A 14810-nucleotide genomic window follows, 5' to 3' on the forward strand; every position below is an offset into this window, starting at 1 on the left:
AAAAGCTTCTAGAGAAGGCCCTGATCCTGCAAAGACTTAAGCACGTACTTGACTTTTTGCAATGGGACCACTCTTGGTCTTAAAGTCAAGCATTTGTATAAATCTTTGCAGAATTGGAGCCTAGATACTCAGAGTTACTAAACATTGCAGTTTAGAGAGGCCTGCTCTGCATGGGAATCACTCATGCATATACACTATATGTCCAATTGTTGCCTAATTTAGGTAGAAAAGAGACACAGATTGACTTTCTTATCTAAGTTGTGTGAAATGTAATCCACTCTTTTTTTTTTTTTTTTTTGGGCCACATATTGCACTTGGCCAGAAATGGTGGGAGAAGGGTGCAAGTTTATAAAAGGTTGGGAAATGAGAGGAAATGTCTAAAAGGAGCTAACAGGAATAGTTTATAAATGCAAAATTTTGAAGCATCAAGATTGCAGGGTAAAACATTCAAAATGCAGCTGCTGAGATGATCTCTCCTTACCCAGAGCTCTGACTGCATCGTCATCTCCCTTTGAATCCCTCCCCTGACTGACATGTTTCACTGCATCCAATTTAAGCTTCCTTTTCATCTCTTCAGGACCCTTTACAACCCTGCTACTTCCTACCTATCCATTCTTGTCTTTACTACGTTGTCTTTTACCTCTTCTATTCTCCTCACAAGGCCAGCTTTGTCTGTTGGTTGGCTTCTCACACCAACATCTCTGAGCTTTATTCCACACTGTCCTACTTTGTTTGAACTGAACCATAGCGATATGACACTCTGCTGCTTTTTATCTCTTCTCAAGATATCCACAGCTGCAACACTTGGAAGAAATTAGCTAGTTAATGATGGCTCAGAGGGGCAGATAGGTTTAGTTGAAAGCCTAATTTGCAATAATAAAATTGTAAAACACATTAATTAATGTTTTATATCACCTGACTTCTTAGAATGTAACATCTTTCAGGAGGGACCATGTCTTAATGTGCTGGTACAGCATCCAGCAAAACAGGCCCCAAATCTTGATTGGGACTTCCCACAGGATAAATATTAAATAATAAATAAGTAATAATCATTATCACTGGGGCAACTTTCAATCCATCCCAGCTTCACTTATGCTTCAGATGAATTTGTTTAGTATCTGTCTCACTGTCTTTCTCTCCATTCCATTTCTAATGCTTCTGCTAGTGTAGTATCTAGATGCAAATAAAAAGGGGGCTTACCTATGAAGAAGGTAAAAGTATTTTAGGGAGGAGGAAAGTGAGAGAGGTTATTTCCTTAATCGCAGACCTCTGAAATCAGTGGGAGTTTTGTCACTGAATTCAATAACAGCAGGATCAAGACCTGTGTGACTTTCCTAAAACCACAAAAGAGTGAGTATATCTGACTTTGGCAACATTACAAGGAGAATCTCTATGAGTGAAATTCACCCCAATCCAGCAGGCCCATGCAAACCCTATTCACCTATTTAGCCTTTAACACTGTGCTTAAGTTTCATGTAAGGCCATCTGAACTAGGATGAATTTCATCCTATGTAAAGATGAGTTACTGTTTAAAAACACTTGATCTACATGGAAAATTGAAAAAAACAATATTTGATTTAGACACAATGTTAATAATTTGAGATATATTTTCTTTATTTCTCTTATCACAATTTTTAATTAGAAAGGATATTGGCATGCAAACCACATCTTAGTAGTAAGAATTAATCAGTTCCTGTTGCTTAATTCCCACTTAACTTTATATTCCTTCTTGTGATATCACATTTATTTCTACAGCATCCAACTGTGATGTCATAGCGAGAATATTGTTACAAAAAAGAATGATTATGACTTCAAATGGGGGAATAAACTGCAAGAGCAGATAAAATCTTAAACAAAGAATAGGTTTCTGTTCAAAATATCTTCAGAAACTTATAATGAAGGAGAAGACATACAGAAAATAAATTATACCTGATCAGAAATACTTCTAAACATTTCATGGAGGCATAGGCTACTCTTTAAACATGGCATAAAGAAATTTCAGTAGTAAGTATTAAGGCTTCCAGGCAGAGCAAGAAATTGATTTCTTCTCCTCTCTGTCTTGTCACAAAATGGCCCACTGGACTCCAAAGTGAGGCTTATGGTTGTCATCATCTTTAACATTGGGGTTGTGGCCCATGAATTCACTTTTTTGGATCCTGACGGAGCACTGCATGCTGGGATTTCTGCTGTGGGCCGCACCTCCAAATTAAATAAGACTAACTGCAATTTACTCCATTTTATGCAAATTAAATAGCATTTTTGAGCTCCCTGAAAGTTGGCAAAATCTACTGTTGGGTCCTCTCTGTTCTAGGGTACACAATTTCTACAAAACTGAGTCGTCTCCTCCTTTCTTATGCTACTAAGATTCCCATTGTACTTCCTCATCTTTTCAAATGTCTTTTTATATAGGGTACCACAAAATGTTCAGATGCTATGGTGAATATGGTTTAAGAACCTTAATTAGAATAGAACAATGTACTGTATCACTACTAAAGGTTTGAAGTTGTACATATGCATGAGAAATTTTAGTCAGCATTCCAGCAAATTTCCTTTGCTCAGATCATAAATGACACTCTTTCAGCTCTGGTGCAGGTGATCCTTCACTATTAATCTTGTTGGAAACCATGCCAATTTGACATGGATCATAGTATTGGGTAGGATGGTAGCAGTCTCACTTTTCTAGATGGGATTTGAAGGTGCACACCCTCAGTAAGGTTAGTGGGTAGCAGCAAAAGGCCGCCCATCAGTGTCCTATGGAACCATTTTGGGTGATACTAGTCTGATACTGTTTCTGATCTGGATGTTGGTGGTGGTAGCTCTGATCTGGGGACTTCCTGGTGGTTTTCACTTGAGTAACAATGGTGAAACACAATTGCACTGAATTTCTCAGTTAAATCTACACTACTAGTCCCTTACTAATACTGGCTCTATCTGAGACTGTCAGTTTTAAAATGTCGGAAGACTAATGACTTCCTGCAGTTCGTTGGAAAGACAGAGGCTATTCTAATTGGGCTTCCTGTCAGCTAAAACAACTGTCTCTTACTCATTTTATATTGGAGAGGTGTCATGTTGAGTTCACTCATACTGTGAAGAGTCCTGTCATCTTTATTGATTCAGAACTGAGTTTTGATCCTCATACTGGCTCAGTTTCTAGGACAGCATATGATGCTTCCTCCTTCCACATATCACCCAGTCACGTTGCTACAGCTGCAGACACCCATGTGCTTTTCCTTTATTTCTTCAAGGATTATTGAAATTTTGTTCTCTGTGGCCTTCTTAAAAAAAATCACAGGCTAAGTTACAGCGTCTCAAGAATTCCACAGCCATTTTATACTTCTTTTTCCATGTACTGAAAAGAGAATTACATCAGTCTTATACTTTAGACTAAGCTTTAGTAAATTTAGTAAATTAGTAAATTTTAGTAGTGAAATTTTAACTATGTATGTAAAATGTATGTAAAATGTAAATGTAAATTATTTAGTAAATTTACTACTACATGTACTGTATGTGACCAAACACAAAGCAAAAAAAAATTTTTTTTTAAATCAGACATAATTTATGGAACTAACAAGGAACATATTCAACTTCTCCCTTTCAATGACTTTGGCTATGTCTTCATTGGGGAAAAAAAGGGTGTGTTGCCATCTCCGTGCAAAATCCTACTGGAGATAAGGCACTATTGTTTTTACGTTGCTGTAACTAGTTGAGGTCAACCACTTATCCCCTACCTGAAGGATACCTTGACTAGCTGAAGGTGAAAACGATCTGTCCCTTGTCTCCAGTAAGAGTATTTGCATTAAGACCTGGCTATTTTGATGTAAAAATACACCTTTTATTATTACAGTGATGACATAACTTTTGTTTTTCATCTCATAACCCTTCTTGTTATTCTAGCTATCGATTTAGACTGCAAACTCTTGTAATCATTATGCCTAAGTAGAGTATGTGTAAAATGCTGCTAAATTCAGAACGGTAGTGGTATACAATCATTTTGTATGCATGTAGATGATTATATAAGGTACAGGGCAATGGAGAATCAGGCCCCATGCCATTACTGCTGTCTGTAGAACTAGTGAGTTATTTGTGAATTATTTTGCTATTTTGACCATTTCCCCCCCATTATTAGACCAGTTTGACCTGTCTGCAAGCTACCTAGTGCATACATTTAAAAAATAAATGATTGTTTCATTATTTTTATGCAAACTAAAAATACATTAGCATATACTAACAAAGCAGCAGGAACTAAAGATATTAGGACTGTAATATTGCATATACTATCACATAAATAGAAAACACAGGCTTCCTTTTCCACAGAGCTGAGTTGAAGATTTAAAACACTAACTTTAAAAGTCTGATAGAGTTTGCCTTTTGAAGATCACCTCTTTCACCTTCTGTACCAAATCTTGTTTTATATTCCGTGTATGCCAACCTGCTCTCTAATTCTGCTCACTGATATTCAGCCCTGCGGGTAGGGTTCTTTAGTTGTTTTGCACGTAGGTTTTGGAACGCTGTTCTAACGTACAGAAGTATTGCTGAAATCTTGATTTAAGTGCTTCAGTGGTACCTAGAGATCTGTCTAATCTCAGGTTGATTGCCTATTAATCTGAGGTAGTTATCACCTTTGTCAAGACTCGTGTGGACACCGAACATTTGTTCCAAGCTACAAAAATATTTGTTGCGAGGGTAAAGTGCATGTTTCATCCTGGAATAAACGTGTGGGCCTTACAAACATGTTAACTACCTCGAGTTAATCAGCAACCGGGTAACTCAAGGTTAAAAAGTCTAGTTTAGACAAACTCAAAACATAACTCCACAGTCCTACTCTATACCTCAAGTCTGACATAATTATAGTGCTAAAATCCTGTCACTGGTCTGTGCTTTCAAAAGGATGCTGTTGTATCTTCCCGTCATAGTGCACTGGAGTCTAGCAGTGAAGCAGTTCAGGTTTTACAATGTGACAAAATCTTCTCTGAAGAGATGTCTTCACTGCAGAGTTAACTTGAGTGACCAGCTCTGGGGTCTGAGTGCCTGGCTTAGCTTAAACAGCTACACTGCAAAGCTATACGTGAGTTACAGGTGCTGCACCCATCTCGGTTTTTTGCTTGGACTCATGGGACATATCTGCAGGTTCTTTGTGCTGCAGTGAGCTGAGCCACTCCATGACTTTTTACCAGTGAATTGTAGGAGAAATTGTCTGTTCTTCTGTGCACATGGTGGGAATTGTGGGAAGGCATTGGGGGACTGTCAGCACTCGAGTGATTTAGCCTGCATCCTAACTGCAGAATCAGGTGGGTCACCAGCCCAAGTGAAAGTCTCACTCAGGCTCTAGTCTGCAGCCCCAGATGAACCAGCTCTCTTGGCTTGAAAGCACCTCTGAAGACATACGCTAGCTAATAAAGCCTATTTTGAGTGATTTTTGTCTTTAGGTTCTGACTACAGGCCCTCTATCCCATTCTGTATCAGAGAACTGGTTACATTTAAAAAAAAAAATCCTTCCAAAACCAAGAGCTGTTCTATAACCAACAGGAAACGAAGTATCTTGAAATGGTGGTACCATTTGTGCCTTTCTAATTCTAGACTAAACAATCTGACACGCAGTTGTAGGGTCTGTTAGTGACAATGTCAGGGGAGCAAAAGGGAAATAGGGTCTTTGGCTCAGGCATTGAAATCTATTATAGAGGAGGATTATCATCTTGCTTTTAGTGTCAAGGGACACGGGCATCTCTCTCTTTAAAATATTGATTGGCTGTTCCCCCCCTTACTAAAAATCTGCTAGTTTAACAGATACCAGCTGAAGTACTGGGTGCCAGATATGTGGGCCAGATATAAACAATGTGCCTCAACCCACCCTATTGCAAGCAGCTGTACTTGTGTGCCACTGCAGTGCTGAGCCATCTGTGGAGCACAGCACACGGCAGTTGCTTGACTTAGCAAAGGGATCAGAGAGAAAGGCCTTAGCAGGACCATAGCATTGTTAAGAAGCCTTTCTTCTTATTGCTGTCTTTGAACCAGCTTCTGTCTTGCTGTCCCTCAGACATGCTGAAATGGGGGTGGAGGCATCATGTTCCAGCCAGAGACTGCAGGAAGAATCTTTCTGAGTCAGACAGGATTCCTTCCGTAGGTTCCTGGGGCGTGCACACTGAAGTTGTTAGAGAAAACAGTAGCCATGTTTGGAGATAGTGCTGTATGCACCCTGTTATGAGCCAGATGGACACAAGTGGCATTGACCTGCCCACAACCTTTCAGACATCTAGTGCTCACAGCAGTGACAGGGGCACAGGGATTGTGCTTGCCAACAGGATTTTGGCCAACTCTTGTGCCTGGGTACAAGGAGGGCAAGGAACACCCCTTCTCAATAGCTGACTGGAATTGGTTTCTTTTCCCTTCGTACGTGTTTGGAAGGAAGAGGAAAAAAATACATAAATAGCAGTAGAATGGAATGATAGCAGGATAAGTCCAGGTAGTGATTATTGGGTAATAGTTTTGGTTTACATATATTATGCCATGTGACAAATTACCTGGCAATCCACAGATAAGCAAATATTCTGATCTCACTTTCACTTGCTTTACAGTGGCATAACTATTGCCTTCTATGGGGAGTTACTCCTGATTTACATTGCAGTGTGAGAAAAGAGTCAGGACTACCCTGGCTTTAGCACCCTCCCTGTGTAAATGCAGGAGGCTCCAGTTCAGGTACCATACTGGTCTTGTGAGAAACTGACAATATATGTATTTCTAAAGTGGTGTGAAAGAGGACTAATGAAATTATACCAGACCATGAATTTGGCCCCAAAACCATGGACTCAGATCACATTTTTATCATGATTTTAAAGACCACCCAGTTAAGTGGTGGTTAGGGATGGAATTTAGAGCCGGAGATTTCTTTTGGTGTATTATAAGGAGAGAGGCCATTTGTAAAAATGGAAACTGAGTTGGACTTTCTCCTTTAACTGGTGGCATCACTTCAAATTTAAAGTCCCTGATCAAAGCAAAGTTATCACAATGATCATAATGATTTCTAAACAACTTTCAAAACAGAAAAAAAAAATCTGTGAAAGCTAACTTCCATTCTGTAACCTACGGAATTCACTAAAAGGTGTAACTTAATAAAATAATATAGTCAATAATACTAATAAAAATGGGGCACAGCTCTGACTGGAGAACATATCCTATTATGCACCCTGGTCATGTGCACTATGATGCACCACATTGGTTCAGCCAGAGCAGAGTCAGGGGAGAGGCATCATGGGAAATGATATCCGGCCCGTTAAGGAGAACGGCGACATAAGGAACCTGAACTACAACTCACATAAGGCACCATGGCAGCCTCTGGTAGACACAGATTATTGTCAACCTGAGCCAAAATGAAATATTTTGATTCACTTTGAGAAACAGAGATATTTCTTTTCAGATTGATACAACCTGAAATGAAATATTTTGTTTTGATTTTTGAACCGAAAGATTCAACAAAAACAAAATTTATCTGTAGAAAATTTGATTTTGTGATAACTATGCTTTTTGTAGAAAAATATTTTGACATAAAATTCCTGACCAGCTCTACCTACTAGTGGCTTTTATTTATATTTTCTTTTCAACTGGCCATCATTGCTGGGTAAATAATCAGGGCATAAAGAACAGGTTCTTTGCTTTTCTATAATATTTAAAAATATAAGTTAGAAGCAAGAATCTGTCCAGTATGTTACATTTCATATTTTACTATGTATGGAAATTAATGTATTTCCTGAACTCTCTCCTCTCTGCTCTCTTCTGGAGAGATCAGATAAAGCTTTTATCAGAGGTGCCATCATTATGCCATCCTTATAAAGTACAAGGGTTATGGCAAACATTGATCTTGAGAACAGAGGCAGAAGATTTGAAAAGCTGATAACAGAGTTAGATGTGCCCCATCTTTGCCTTGAGTTGTCCCTTTTGCAGCCTGTTGCAAACTCACTAATAACCCATGAAGCATAGATATCTATTTCTTTTACTAGCTAGTGCTTGTACCAGTGGGGTATAAAATGGGGAGATTACTTGTTTGACTGCCGAGGTCTGACAATAAGCCTACAGCCATAACAGTAGTTAAAGGACCTCTGTGGGGTAAAAAAAATTCACACCCACACACCCATGAGACCTTATTAAGCTTAATAGTTCAGAAATGCTGTGGGCAGTTATATAGAAAATTAGAACAAGGCATCATGCACAGATGAACAGGCATTTTTCTATACTCTCAAGTTATCTGAGTTATCGGAATGGGGGAGGGGAATTTTTTGATTCTCCCTGCAATCAGTAAAAAGGATGAATTACTTAAAATTCTACCCCAAAGGAAAGTTCTTGGGCCTGGTGAGTTTAAAGCAGATTTCTATGAAACCTTTTGCTAAGCCTTCTTTGTACATTTACTTGACATGCTATATCCCTGGAGAGACTTGGGTGAATTCATTTCTCGAATTTCCTGGTGAATACACATAATTGCTCAGATTAGAGAAAAAGGTTTCTCAAGTAAACTGATGTTACTGATTCCTGATTATATCAAAATCCTACAAAAATTAGCCCTGACAAGCTTGCAAGTAAAAGTTGTGAGGAAATTGGTAAACCCTTATCAAATGTGTTTATTATTGTAACTTTGGCATGCATTGCCTTCTTAGTCTGCAAGATGCACAGTAACATACCATTTTGCCCACAGATTTTCAGCAGCTCAAATCCATTTCTTTCTTTAGAAATAATGGCAGTTTGAGGTATTATCTCCTCAGTACTGAGTTGGGATCCTGATTCATAGGATCAGAGAAGTTTAGAGCTGGAAGGAATCTTGAAAAGTCATCAAGTCCAGCCCACAGTGCTGAGGCAGGACTGAATGAACCTAGATGGTCCCTGACAGCTGTTTGTCCAAACTGTTCCTAAAAATTTCCACTGATGGGGATTTCAGAACCTCCCCCATCACCCAGAATTTATCTACTCCTATAGTTAGAAAGATTTTCCTAATACCTAACCAAAACCTTCCTTGCTGCAGATTAAGCCTATTACTTCTTGTTCTACCTTCAGTGAACATGGAGAAAAAATTATCACAATTCTCTATATCACAGCCCTTACTATATTTGAAGATTGTTATCAGGTCCCTCTTAGTCTTGTTTTCTCAAGAGTAAATGTGTCCAGTTTTTTTACCCCTTTCTTCAGGGCGGGCCCTAGACCCCAGGCAAGGAGCATCTTCGGCATCCCCACATCTCTATTTGTTAAACTTTTGAATACCTTATATTTGTATTGCATTTGTAGCTCATTTCACAACATATATGCACAATTTGCATGCACGATTTATCCCGGTCATATAAGACGATAAATTTACAAGCTAGGATCTGTAAATCTGTATTAATTCATGGCTGACAACATTCTAGGAGGATCAAGGAAAATGTAGTTCTCAGAAAGTCTGGAAAGTTCCATAAGATTCTGCAAAGTTCTGGAACATTCTAGGAGGTTAGTGAAAAATGAATCCACATATGGGATAGCTAAAACCTTTTACTTCAAACATTCTATTTTTCCTTTTGTAACTAACAACAAAAATAGCACCCCGAGCTTGGCACATCTCGAGCCCAACACCCTATGTGGTCACCTAGGTCACCTCCCCCTATATCTGGCCCTGCCTTTCCTCAGAGGTCAGGTTTTCTAAACTTTTATCATTTTTGTTGCTCTCCTTTAGACTGTCTCCAATTTGTCCACATCTTTCCTAAAGTCTGATGCCAAGAACTGGTCACAGTACTCCAGCTGACGCTTCCCCAGTGCTGAGTGGAGTGGGACAATTACCTCTTGTGCCTTAAATATGACGCTCCTGCTAATACATCCCAGAATGATATTAGCTGTTTTCACAATTGCCTCACACTGTTGACTCATATTTAATTTGTGATCCACTATAACCTCCAGATCCTCTTCATCAGTACTATTACATAAACAGTTACTCCCCATTTTGTAGTTGTACATTTGATTTTTTCCTTCCTAAGTGAAGTACCTTGCAATTATCTTTATTGAATTTCATCTTCTTCTTATCAGACCAATTTTCCAAGGTTATTTTGAATTTTTAATCCTGTCCTCAGAAGTGCCTGCAACCCTTTCCAAGTTGGTGTCATTTGCAAATTTTATAAGTATACTGTCCACTCCATTATCCAAGTAATTAACAAACATATTGAATAGTACCGGACCAAGGACTGACCTCTGTGGGACCCGATTAGATACAGTGAACCATTGATAATTACTCTTTAAATATGGTCATTCAACCACTCGTGCAGCCATGTTATAGGAATTTCACCTAGACCACTTTTCCCTAGTTTGCTTATGAGAATGTCATGTGGGAATGAGTCAATAGCTTTACTACTTGACTAGGGCTTGTATTATTTGTCCACAAGACAAGTAATAAATAGTAATATCAACAACAACTCTGAATTTCCTGGGTTTGGTTTTGGCATAATTATAACATATCTGTTATAATTCCCAAAGGATAGGTATGGCAGCCTTATTTCTTCCTCTGCCAGTCAGTGACAACTTTGGCAGGCACTATTGCAGTACACAGCCTAGCAGCATATAGGCCCAGGTGGCAGCTTCAGGATGCCAGCAGCAGCTGCTGTGCTTTTCCTGCCTTTGTTACCCGCAGAAGTGAGATATCAGCTAAAATCACCACTGCCTATGGAAACTGGTGCCAGCATTCAGTGCCATTGCCCTTTGCCCATAGTTTCATGTAACCGAGCAATTTCCCTCCTTATTTCCCCTCACCCCTAGCAAGCCATATTCACCATGGCTGGTGCTGGGAGGATACTATGCGTGACTCTGAAGCAGAAGTGTCAATAAGCACGTCTTATTTAAAACTTTACGGGAACAAGGGAAGGGAGTTCTGAATCTTAATTTCCGTTGTGACTATACTGACAACAGTACCAATGTGTGTTTTATTTGCAGCTGCTGCCACTGCAGCCTTGAGGGGTTCCCTCCTCCACATGCAAGGAATGTCTAAGCCTGATAAGGAGGAGAACGAAGAGGACTTTGGATCATATGATCAATGTGAGCCTGCAAGCCAGTGCTGCATCAGACCATGAACAAAGGGCCTGGAGGGAGAACATGGTAGACAGCCTGGAGAAAGAAAGAGCAGACAGGCGAAAGACCCAGGAGTCCCAGCAGGAAAAGGAGAGGGAAATGCTCTGGGACATAATGGCAGCAAGCACAGATTCTAAAAACTCTTGTGGACCTATGGGATTAACAGCCACAGGCTTGTCTCCCTTTGCAGTCCATGGAGAACTCCATTACAGCACCTCCCTCTAAACCCCCATCACCATTCCAAGTGGTAACAGGGATTGCAACACTTCCCCTCTCACTTCACCGGGGGGACACTAAGGACAACTCCAGCTTCACATACATTGACCTGTGAAAACCACAATTACTGTATGTGTAGGTAAAATGGACATGAATGTTCTTTCCACTTGTTAGTTCTGTTCCATTAATTTATTACGTTTTTAATTTATTTGCTTTTAAATTGCAGATTTTTCTTTGCACTGATTTTGTTACTGAATAAAATTCTATTATTTGGAAAATAATTAACCTTTATTAGTTTACAGAATGCCTAGCAGTTCTGAAAGCACTCATTTACTTGTTGCTATACAGTGAGACACAACTCATAGGTTCCATGGCACACAGGGAGTAATGATTATAAATGTATAGCAAACATCACAAAACTAATACGTGCACTGACAGTGTTATATCTGTAGATGTACACCACACATCACACAATTCCTAACAGGCCCCCAAAACAGCAAGGCCAGGTAGAGCACAGCCCACCACAATGCATGTGGATCACTGTTAAAGTGCTCTTTCAAGGCCTCCCTAAATAGCTCCGTGTTGAGGTTTTCTAATAGCCCTTGTATTTAGCTGTTCAAACTCAGCAGACAACCACTCCAGAGGCACCTTTTCCCCCTTTGCTTCACAGATTTATGCAGGACACAGCAGGCAGCTAGAACCATTGGGATTTTTTTTCCCACTGAGATCCAATCTTGTGAGTAAACAACACCAGCCTCCCTTCAATCTACCAAAAGTGCATTCAATTGTCATTCTGCACTTTCTGAGTCAGTAGCTGAATCTTCCCTTGGTGCTGTTGAAGTGGCTGGTGTAAGGCTTCATAAAATAGAGGAGCAAGGGGTAGGCTGGGTCCCCAAGGATCACTGCTGGCATTTCAACATTCCCAATGGTAGTCCACCAGTCAGAAAACAAAGTCCCTGCTTGTAGCTTTCTGAATATCCTTGTGTTCTTAAGGATGTGAGGGTCATGCACCTTCCCTGAGCAGCCAAAAGTCAGTGAAATGTCCCCAGTGATCCACCAATGCTTGCATAACCATAGAAAAGTAGCCCTTTTTTATGTACTCTGTGGCCAGGTGGTCTGGTGCCAAAATAGGAAGATGTGTGCCTTCAATCACTCCACTATAGTTCAGGAACCCCATTACTGCAATCCATTCACTATCTCCTGCACATTGCCAAGAGTCACAGTCCTGCGTAGCAGGAGATGCCTAATGGGTCTGCACACTTGCATGACAACTGCCGCTTGTTCCCAGTCACTCCTGCGTGACTTGTTTCTGCCTCACTGTGCATTGTCAAAATTTCCAAAAAGACAGTACACTAGATGGTGGCAGGTTGCATACTGGGATACCTACCCATGGTGCATTGCCCTTGCATTGACACAAGCACTCCTGGTGAGCAAGCACAACACTGATGCAGGAAGCCAAGTATGCACATGCACAAATGATATACTAACTGCAGCAGCTTTATGTCAACGTAACTCGCATCGACCAAAATGTATAGTGTAGACAGGGCCTGAATACTTAATGGGCTCCTTTTGTTCTCATAGTGAGTAGAATTCAGACAATAATTCATTTTTTGGTTTGGTAGATGGACTAAAAAATCTGGGAAGAAGAATTGGTTCGTTTTGAACAGAAATTTAATATTTTCATTTTTCCTCATTTTTTATTTGACTGAAACTATTCACCGAATTCAGCTTGAATTTGCAAATAGTTTTGGTCACTCCCAAAGTGTATATTTTGGTCAATTTACTATTCGACTGAAAGATTTTGCCCAGCTCTAACAGTGCACACTTTGGTTTAATTCGCAGCTCTGCACAATACTCAGAAACTTCGCTCAAGCAAGCAGTTTAATGTTTCAAGCACATAAATGGAAATTGGTCACTGTATCAATGCTACAATGACAGTAATTTAATATATAAAGCACAGTATTTGATTCCAATTATAATGTAATCTAATCAAGAAGCAATTCTATACTTGTGTTTCCATAACTTAACAGTTACATTAGTTCTGTTAATTTATTATATTATGTTTACTACATAATGAATTTTCAATCAAAATATAGTCTGTACAGGGATCGTGTTATTGGAGTGTTTCACTTGCATTTATTTTGTATTTGTGGCGTTTGATTATATCAGGACAGAATTTGTATAAGTCTGCAGGTGAATGCTGTCATGACAGTTTAAAAGGGGAAAATCTCTCTCTTTGCAGGAGTGTGTTTAAGCAAAAGGTTATTGTGTAATCTTCTATCATTGTGATTGGCAATCTAACAATGTTTTAACGATGATTTTCTTCTCTGCTCTAGTTATTATTTTTCTGCGTTGTAATCCAGCAACACAAAATGATTGATTTGCATAGGATGTTAATGATTGTGTATTGCATATCGAATGGTAGCATATTGGTGTATGGCCTGATTTTAAAGACAACACCACCACCACCATTAGTTCTCCTATTCTACTTGCCAGATGGCTAACTCCCAGGGGTTAATGAGTGTACCCAAATTCTAGATGATTTAAAATGTCCTGCGGATATTTCCTTAGGTACAGGGATTGCTGGCTGTTAATTTACATGTGTACTGTATTTCTCTCTCTCTCTATTGGTCTCTTGAGAATTGTGATATTTTTGGTCCATAAAATGCTAGTATGTTATATTTAATACCCTCTCCCTTTGCTGCTCTGACCATAAAATATTGGTTTCAGATGTCAAGTGTTTCAAGTGTCTATGAGATCAAATCAGTTACTGTCAAAGGGATAAGAACTCGAGATTCAATTTTTCGGTCTATATGTACTATGTAGCCATTTCTATGGTGCTCAATGCCATGGCATTTGAGTACTTCAACAAATCCGGTATTTGTCTCATGCATCAAATAAAATATATAAATTAGTTCAGAACAACCTTATGCCTTATTATATGTTAAATTAATAGCTTACTAAGGGCAAAATTCTGCCTTGTGTGATGGAGAGCTGCTAGAGTGAGATACAAAGAACTTGCCATGTAGCAGAGCCTATATTAAGAATTCTGGTTGAATCACAATAGTTTTCTGAGCTTCTACTGGTATGGTATAGCTCCACTACCTGTGACTGTGCCTAAATAATTTTATCTACCCACATCATGTCCCTTCTTATGTATTTTGGCTCCAAACTAAACAGTCCCAATCTTTTCAATCTCTCCTCATACAGAAGTCTTTCATTGCCCACCACTAGACCCCTTCTATTTTGGCTATATCTTTTTTAGATGAGGTAACCAGAACTCAACAGAGTAGTTAATATAAGGACAAACCATTAATACTGTGATATAATTTTTCAGTTATCCCATCCCACTCTTTATGCATTTAACATGTTGCCTGCTTTTTTGACCATGGCTGTAAATTGAGTAGAGGTTTCCTTAAGCTGTCAACATAAACACTTAGATATTTTCCCTGAGTTATTACAGTTAAATTTCCAAACCAGCAGTGCGCATGAGTATTTCTGCAACAGTTCTGTTTCCCCAAGGCTAATGA

The 14810-nt window shown here is 39.3% G+C and overlaps 1 long non-coding RNA gene across 1 annotated transcript; it reads left to right on the plus strand.

Annotated features, from left to right (window-relative positions):
• Positions 1 to 1225: 1225 nt before the first annotated feature.
• LOC137145127 (uncharacterized) lies at positions 1226 to 11561 on the plus strand. Its single transcript, XR_010917571.1, has 2 exons — positions 1226 to 1350; positions 10930 to 11561. It is a non-coding gene; the product is annotated as an uncharacterized lncRNA (long non-coding RNA).
• Positions 11562 to 14810: the final 3249 nt, after the last annotated feature.

The sequence above is a fragment of the Emydura macquarii genome, unplaced genomic scaffold, assembly GCF_026122565.2.
Source record: "Emydura macquarii macquarii isolate MOO-44397 ecotype Brisbane River unplaced genomic scaffold, CSIRO-AGI_Emac_v2 contig_383, whole genome shotgun sequence".
NCBI classification, from domain to species: Eukaryota; Metazoa; Chordata; order Testudines; family Chelidae; genus Emydura; species Emydura macquarii.